Consider the following 7,426-nt stretch of genomic DNA (forward strand, 5'->3'; position numbering starts at 1 on the left):
CATATGCCAGGAGTACCACTTTCAACTTGCAAACCCTTTTGCTCCCAGATATTTGGACACTTAGATACAGTCTATTGAAACTTAGTTTCAAGGTATATCCCTGGATGAAAAACAGAATCCTGATTTTCCATTTCATCTGCAGAGCTGGCTCACTTCAGCACTCAGAATTCTTTGAACACTAAACACAACAGTCATTTAATAGCATATAAGTTATGACCTTTATCACAGATCTTTAAGAACCTAATGCATATCACTCTTTTCCACCATACCTATGTTATAACATAATGACTGTTATACTCATGAAGACATGACTAATTGACCATCATTGCTTATATTATTCTTGAAATAGGAAAGGTTATTTTATGTATGCCTGTCTCTCATTTTCAAATTTCATTTCATTATAAAATTCATGCATTACAAAATTCTTTAGGAAAGACTGTCTCTTATGCTATGAGCCGAACTCTTAATTGTTATCAATTACATCAAATATATACTTATGATTTTAGTGTTTTCTATTTTAGACATATGTTATTGTTAAGTGTTGTTGAGTCAGTTCTGACCCATAGTGACCCTGTTTCCAAGGAGTAGCTGGTGAGCTTGAATGAGTGACCTTTTGGTTCAAACTGACCTTACAGTCTAGTGCATTAGCTCACAGTGCCACACCAAGACTCCTTTATATATTTAGTCAGCATATAATCATATACTGGCCATATTAGTGAGTACTAAACTTGGTAACTGTGTTATCTAATTTTTATCTCTTAAACACCTTGAGTTTTCATTCAGATGAAATACTAAGTATCAGAGACCTGCCCAAGTCCTTTCAGAGAGTTTTTGAAGGAATCTACAAATAAGTCTGTGGATCTTTAAAATTTATGCTTGTGATCACTGTACCACTCTCTTTAACTTAAAAAAAAAAAAAATGTGGTTCCCTCTAAATTCTGCTTTTATCTGCTATAACTTCATTGGCTATCAAACATTTGGTCCATCAATGATTCTTTGGTCAACATGATGAACAAATTTTTATCTTCCATGGTATATTAACATGCATCATCATTGTACTAGATTGTACAAGTCTATTTCATAATATGTGAGATCACGTTGGGCAACAGCTGTAGAAAAATATAAATATTAGAAAAACAGAGAATTGCTATATGAAGAATGAATTGGTTTCTAGTAATCTCTTCTGTAAACATAGGGATTAAGAAAGTTTAGAAACAAACATTTAAATTAAGTGCTCTGTTATAGTTTTGCATATTGGTGAACACAGATTGGCTAACTTTGGTACATCATGGGTTGTAGAAGTACAAATTGGAGTTTTTGGTCTTTTAAAATTTTGCCAATTTATGAGCAGTTTCCACATCAAAGTAGAGATATTCACATATATCTACTCGCTAGTGCTTTGGCAATTTTTGGTTTTAGTTCTATAACCTCTTCATGTCTTTCCTAGAATTTCAACATAATCACTAAAATGTCAATTTCTATAGCAAACAAAGAGAATAGGGTCCTTAGAAACACAGACTTCCATCCATATCTCTGTTCTGTCACTGACTGGCTATGTGACATTAGGTGAATTGCTTAAACTTTCTAAAACTCAGATGTTCTACATGGAAATTCGTATAAAATTATTAACATATAACAATTTTTGTGAAAATTAAATATATTTGTAAATATAGTCTTTAGCTCAAGATCCAACATATTTTACTATCAAATGAAATGTTAGGTAGAGTCACTTATCTTGTTAATTATGTTACACTTCATTAGCTTTGGCTTTAAGTTCCTTTGTGAATTTTCATATTGCTTGATAAAACTGTTTAAAACAAGTTGTCATGAAATTGATTCCAATTCACAGTGACTCTACTTGTATCAAGGAGCTCTGGTAGCGTAGTGGTTACGAGTTGGGTTGCCAACCTCAAGGTCAGCAGTTTGAAACTACCAGCTGCTCCACGGGAGAAAGATGAGGCTTTCTGCTCCTGTAAAAATTTACAGTCTCAGAAACCCCGTACAGGGTTTCTATGAGTTGGAACCAACTCCATGGCACATAACAACAACTACTTGTATCAGAGTAGAATTGACTCCATAGGGTTTTCCATGGCACATTTTTTGGAAAGTAGATCACCAGATCTTTCTTCTGAGACACTTTTGGGTGATTCAAACCTGAAGCCTTTTAATTAAGCCAGTCCATTGTGGTGCTGTGGATTAACATGCCAGACTGCAAACCTGTTTGAACTGCAAGGTCGGTGGTTCAAGCTCACCGGCTGCTCCTCAGAAACTCTATACAGGGTCGCTATGGGTTGGAACCAACTCGATGGCACTTAACAACAATAACAACATTAACCATTTACACAACTCAGAAATTCCTATTTAGTCAACCTCATTCATGCTTGGATTTTCACGTTCTTTAAAAGAAAAGCTAAAAACATTCAAGAGACTCCCCAAGCTGTGCAAGGACTTCAGAGTTGTTGTTAAGTGCCGTCGAGTCGGTTCCTACCCATAGAGACCATGAACAGGGTTTCCGAGGCTGTAAATCTTTGCGGGAGCAGAAAGCCTCATCTTTCTCCCGCGGAGCAGCTGGTAGTTTCAAACTGCTGACCTTGAGGTTCACAGCCCGATTTGTAACCACTATGCTACTAGAGCTCCTTAAGGACTTCAGTCAGTAATGATCTGGAAACTCCTTATTCTGGAAAAAGGAGTGCCAATCTATCTGCCAAGCACTACCTTTACAGTAGAAATTTTTAATTGAAGGTAGCACACTCTCAGTGTGTCCACAAGTTTGAGCTTGTTGTACCTGAGTGTATTTGTTAAATGAGAGCGAGAGAAGGAGAACATGAAGACAGATGATGAAGTCAAAGAAACAGAATTACAGAAAGAGCGAGACCTAGACCATCTGATGGTGGTCATGGTGGTTATGTTCCGTGGAGTCGGCTCCAACTCATAGCAACCCTTTTTAGGGTTTCCGAGGCTGTAAGTCTTTACGGGAGCAGAAAGTTTCATCTTTCTCTCATAGAACAGCTGTTGGTTTAGATCTGCTGACCTTGAGATTAGCTGCCCAACTCGTAACCACTAGGCTACCAGAGCTCATTATAACACCTGGATCAGACCCAAATATTACCTGAGTCTCCACAGGATTGCTTCAACTCATTTGCCTTCTATCACAAGTGCTAAAGGGTTTTAATTTCACTGACATTTGTGCGTGCCTGGTGGGGAGCTCAACTGGTTCAAGCAAGAGCAGCTTTCATTTCTAATAAACAGACACTCAACAGTGCAATGTAATGCATTAACTTTTTATTTTCCCTGTATTTTCTTAAATGGGAGGGGAGATATTTACCTTAGTGCAGAGAAACCTAAAATAGAAACATTCTGACCTGTATGAATTCATGCAGGTGCTGAGGCTGAAATAAAAATCTGTCCTCACACAATTTTGAAATACTTGTAGTTGGAATAATTGAGCAAAATAAAACAAATATAATAAAATGTATGTTTCAAAATTGCCATGAGCCTGTGCTATCCAGCTATGATTGATTTTTGTCATTAGCAGTGTTAGTGGTTTCAACTTCACATGTTTTTGTCCTCCTCCACATTTATTATCTGCAGACTGATGAAAGAACCAAGCCAATTTCTGTGCACAAATTAAACCAAAAGGGAGAGAAAAATAATCTATATTAAACATTTAAAACATACACACAATCAAAACTCTAGGCTTCTTCACTTCACTTACATCACCTTCATTTACATCAGCTGGTACAGCTGTGTGCTTCCTACAGCGCAAAGTCTCATGAAGGGTGTATTAATTAAGTCATTATGCCCTGAGAGATAGGTATAATTATGAATCTTCTCATCATACTATTTTGAGTTTCTAAAATTCAATAAGTTAGAATGTGCATGCCTTTTTTCAAAATGCCACCACACACACAGAAAATCAGCCAACAAAAACAACAAAAATGAAATCCAAGCTCTTCATTACAAGATTTATTGTCACCATGATGCAAGCACATAAATATCACTTAATAGGCAAATAATGCTCACATATATGAGGAAGATTCAAAGAATTGGTGAAAAAATGGAATTAAAGCATAAAGGATTTTTCTTTTGCAAACTTTTTGAATCCCCTTCATTTATGTTTCCTCTGTCTACAGATTTAAATGAGAAGAGAGCATGGGAAAGAAAAGGCAGAGAGAGATGGAGAAAGAAAGAAAGTAGAAGAGTAGCCCCCGGTGCAGAGGGAAACTGAGGGGGATTCATTGACCTCTCTCAGCTTAGTTTGAGACATAAAATACTTTCAGCAAGAATAATACTCACATGACCAGGTATATGCCATAAGCAAGGGGAGGCTCCTCTAAAGTAAGTTAATCAATGAAAACAAAGGCTAGGGAATGTTCCTTTCTTCTCTCTCCAGAGGAATGAATGGAGAGAATGGAGAGAAAAGACAGAGCAAGATGGCCTGCTATAGATCTACTCCCTCATTAAACCAAAATAAAGTCAAACAAAGCAGTTGTTCCTGAGACAGTGTCAACACATGATGACACCAGGTGTGAAGAGTGGTGGTGGTTATGTGCTGTGGAGTTGGTTTGAACTAATAGTGACCCTGTGTAGGGTTTCTGAGGCTTCAAATCTTTACGGGAGCAAAAAGCCTCATCTTTCTCCCATGGAACCATTGGTAGTTTTGAACTGCTGACCTTGGGAATAGCAGCCCAACTCGTTACTACTATGCTAACAGAGCTCCTTTAAGTGCAGAGAAAAACTACATAAGATTTTCAAAGCAGAACTCACCTTTAGGTGAGTGGGTTCAAACCACAAATCTACTTATTCTCTGAGTCACTTATTCTCGAATATTCCTAGATGGGAATATGAAGGGAATGGATACTAGCACAAATAACTCTCTTTCTCAGGCTGGTACATATCTCTACCAGGGAATTCTAAGGGAAGGTGATTTGGCCCCTTTGTCTATGGCAACTGAATGGGGAAGAGATACAAGCATCTTGATAAGTATGGGCAGACATTGTTTTAAGAAGGAATGTCTGTGATTATGACTACCAGTCATTGTGGACAAGGTAAGCTTGGTGGACAGTGTCTAAAACATGGAGGGAAAAATAATTCATTCAGTCATTAATTATGTTTTAATGACTGAATACTGTAAGCACAGTGTTACCTACTAATGAGTACATGTACATATGTATAACACCTGTTTCCTCCTTTCCTTTCTTCTGTTGTAGAATGTATAACATATGGCAAGCACTACTACTGATCATCACATTAATGTAGACATATTAATGGATAGATAGATAAATGTTAAGTGTCATTGAGTCAGTTCTGACTCAGAGTGACCTGTATAGGGTTTCTGAGGAGTAGCTGGTGGAGTTAAACCACTGACCTTGTTGTTACCATTCCACTGGCTTATCCTACAGAGCTATGCCAGGACTCTAGATATATATACAGATAGAGAGAGAGTGAGTTTACCATTTCTAGAACAGCAACCTGCAGACATGGAGATTAGTCAGTTTAACAGATGGGGGAAAACAAAACAAAACAACTGAGGGACCATTGCATTAAATGGTATGTTAAAAGGTATAGTGAGTGATATAATTCATAATATAATTATCTTTATATGCTATTTCCATATATGTGTATAAGAAAGCATATTGGCAAATGAAGGACACTGAAGTCATTATTTCCAGACCAACTAGGTGCTTTGAGTCAGTTCTGACATATGAGAACCCCATAGAACTGTACTCCATACATAGAATTTTCAATGGCTCATTTTTCAGAAATAAATCATCAGATTTTTTACTAAAGTGTCTCTGAGTGGATTCAAACCTCTATCCTTTCAGTTAGCAGCCAAGGATATGAACCATTTATACTACCAGGACTCCATTTCTAGATTGTTGTTGTATTAGAGGGTCAGAAAATGCTTAGAGTATGAAGGTTAGATCTTATAAAATGGCAGGTATTAATTGATTAGTATGGTGCCTTAGCCAGAGTGCTCCTTGGAGGTCAAGATGGCCAGACATTGTCTCTCAGACTTTGGACTCCTTGTCAGGAGGGACCAGTCACTGAAGAAGGATATCATGTTTGGTAAGGTGGAGGGTCAGAGAAAAAGAGGAAGACCCCCAATGAGATGGATTGGCCAAGTGGCAGCATCGATGGACTCAAGAGTGGCAATAGTAGTGAGGTTTGCCCAGGATCTGGCAGTGTTTCGTTCTGCTGTGCATAAGGTCGCTATAGGTTGGTACTGACTTGATGGCACTTAACAACATGGTGGCTCAAGAGACACTCATTAGAACAGAATAAGGCAATACCATGTGTTTTAAAATCAGCAACAGCTTTAATCAGGGTTGCATCCTTTCACCGAGCTACTCATTCTGTATTCTGAGCAAATAATTCCAAGAAGCTGTATGATGCAGCATTAGGATTGTAGAATACAGATGACACAATCTTGTTTGCTGAATGTGAAGAGAACTCAAAACAAGTGTTTTGATCAAAAACTCCTGCCTTCAGTATGGATTATACCTCAACATAAAGAAAACATGATTTCCCACAACAGAACCACTAACCATCATCATGACAAATGGATACAAGTTTGGAATTGTCTGGGATTTCATTTTACTTGAAATGAATCATTGCCATAGAGGCAGCAATGAAGAGATCAAATAATGTATTGTTTTGGGCAAATCTGTTGCAAAAGACCCTTTTAAAATATTCAAAAACAAAGATGTCCTTTTAAGATTAAGGTAACCAAGCTATGGGGTTTTCAATTCCCTTAAATGTATGTAAAAACTGAACAAAATAAACAACATGAAAAAAGTGAGAAGAGGTGGTGTTATTGGATAAGCACTAGACTGCTAACTTTAAGGTCAGCAGTTCAAACCCATGGATAGCCAGAATAAAAAATATCTGTATTGGAAGAAGTATAACCAGAAAGTTTCTTCGAAGCCAGGAGAGTGAGACTTCATCTCTCAAACTTTGGACATATTATCAGGATGGACCAGTCCCTGGAGAAGGATAACACGCTTGGTAAAAAGGAGGGTCAGCGAAAAAGAAGAAAACCTCCAATGACATGGAGTGGCACAGTGGCAGTGGACTCAAGTCTAACAACGATTGTCAGGATGGAAAAGGATCGGGAAGTATCTTGTTCTGTTGTGCATAAGGAAGCAACTTAATGACACCTAATAACACCAACACACCTTTCTTCCTTCCCACATATATTTATAGGAGCAGAAAAGATGAGGCTTTCTACTCCTATAAAAATTTGAAGTCCTGTTGTGATGCTATAAGATAACTACTAAACTGCTAACCACAAGGTTGGTAGTTCAAACCCACCAGCTGCTCCTTGGGACCCCTATAAAGTGTTACTATGATTTGAAACTAATTTTTTTTTTTTTATGGAGTGGAAAAAAGTCTTGCAGTTGTCTCATGCAAATTGTGCCCTGTT

The sequence above is a fragment of the Chrysochloris asiatica genome, unplaced genomic scaffold, assembly GCF_000296735.1.
Source record: "Chrysochloris asiatica unplaced genomic scaffold, ChrAsi1.0 scaffold00208, whole genome shotgun sequence".
NCBI classification, from domain to species: domain Eukaryota; kingdom Metazoa; phylum Chordata; class Mammalia; order Afrosoricida; family Chrysochloridae; genus Chrysochloris; species Chrysochloris asiatica.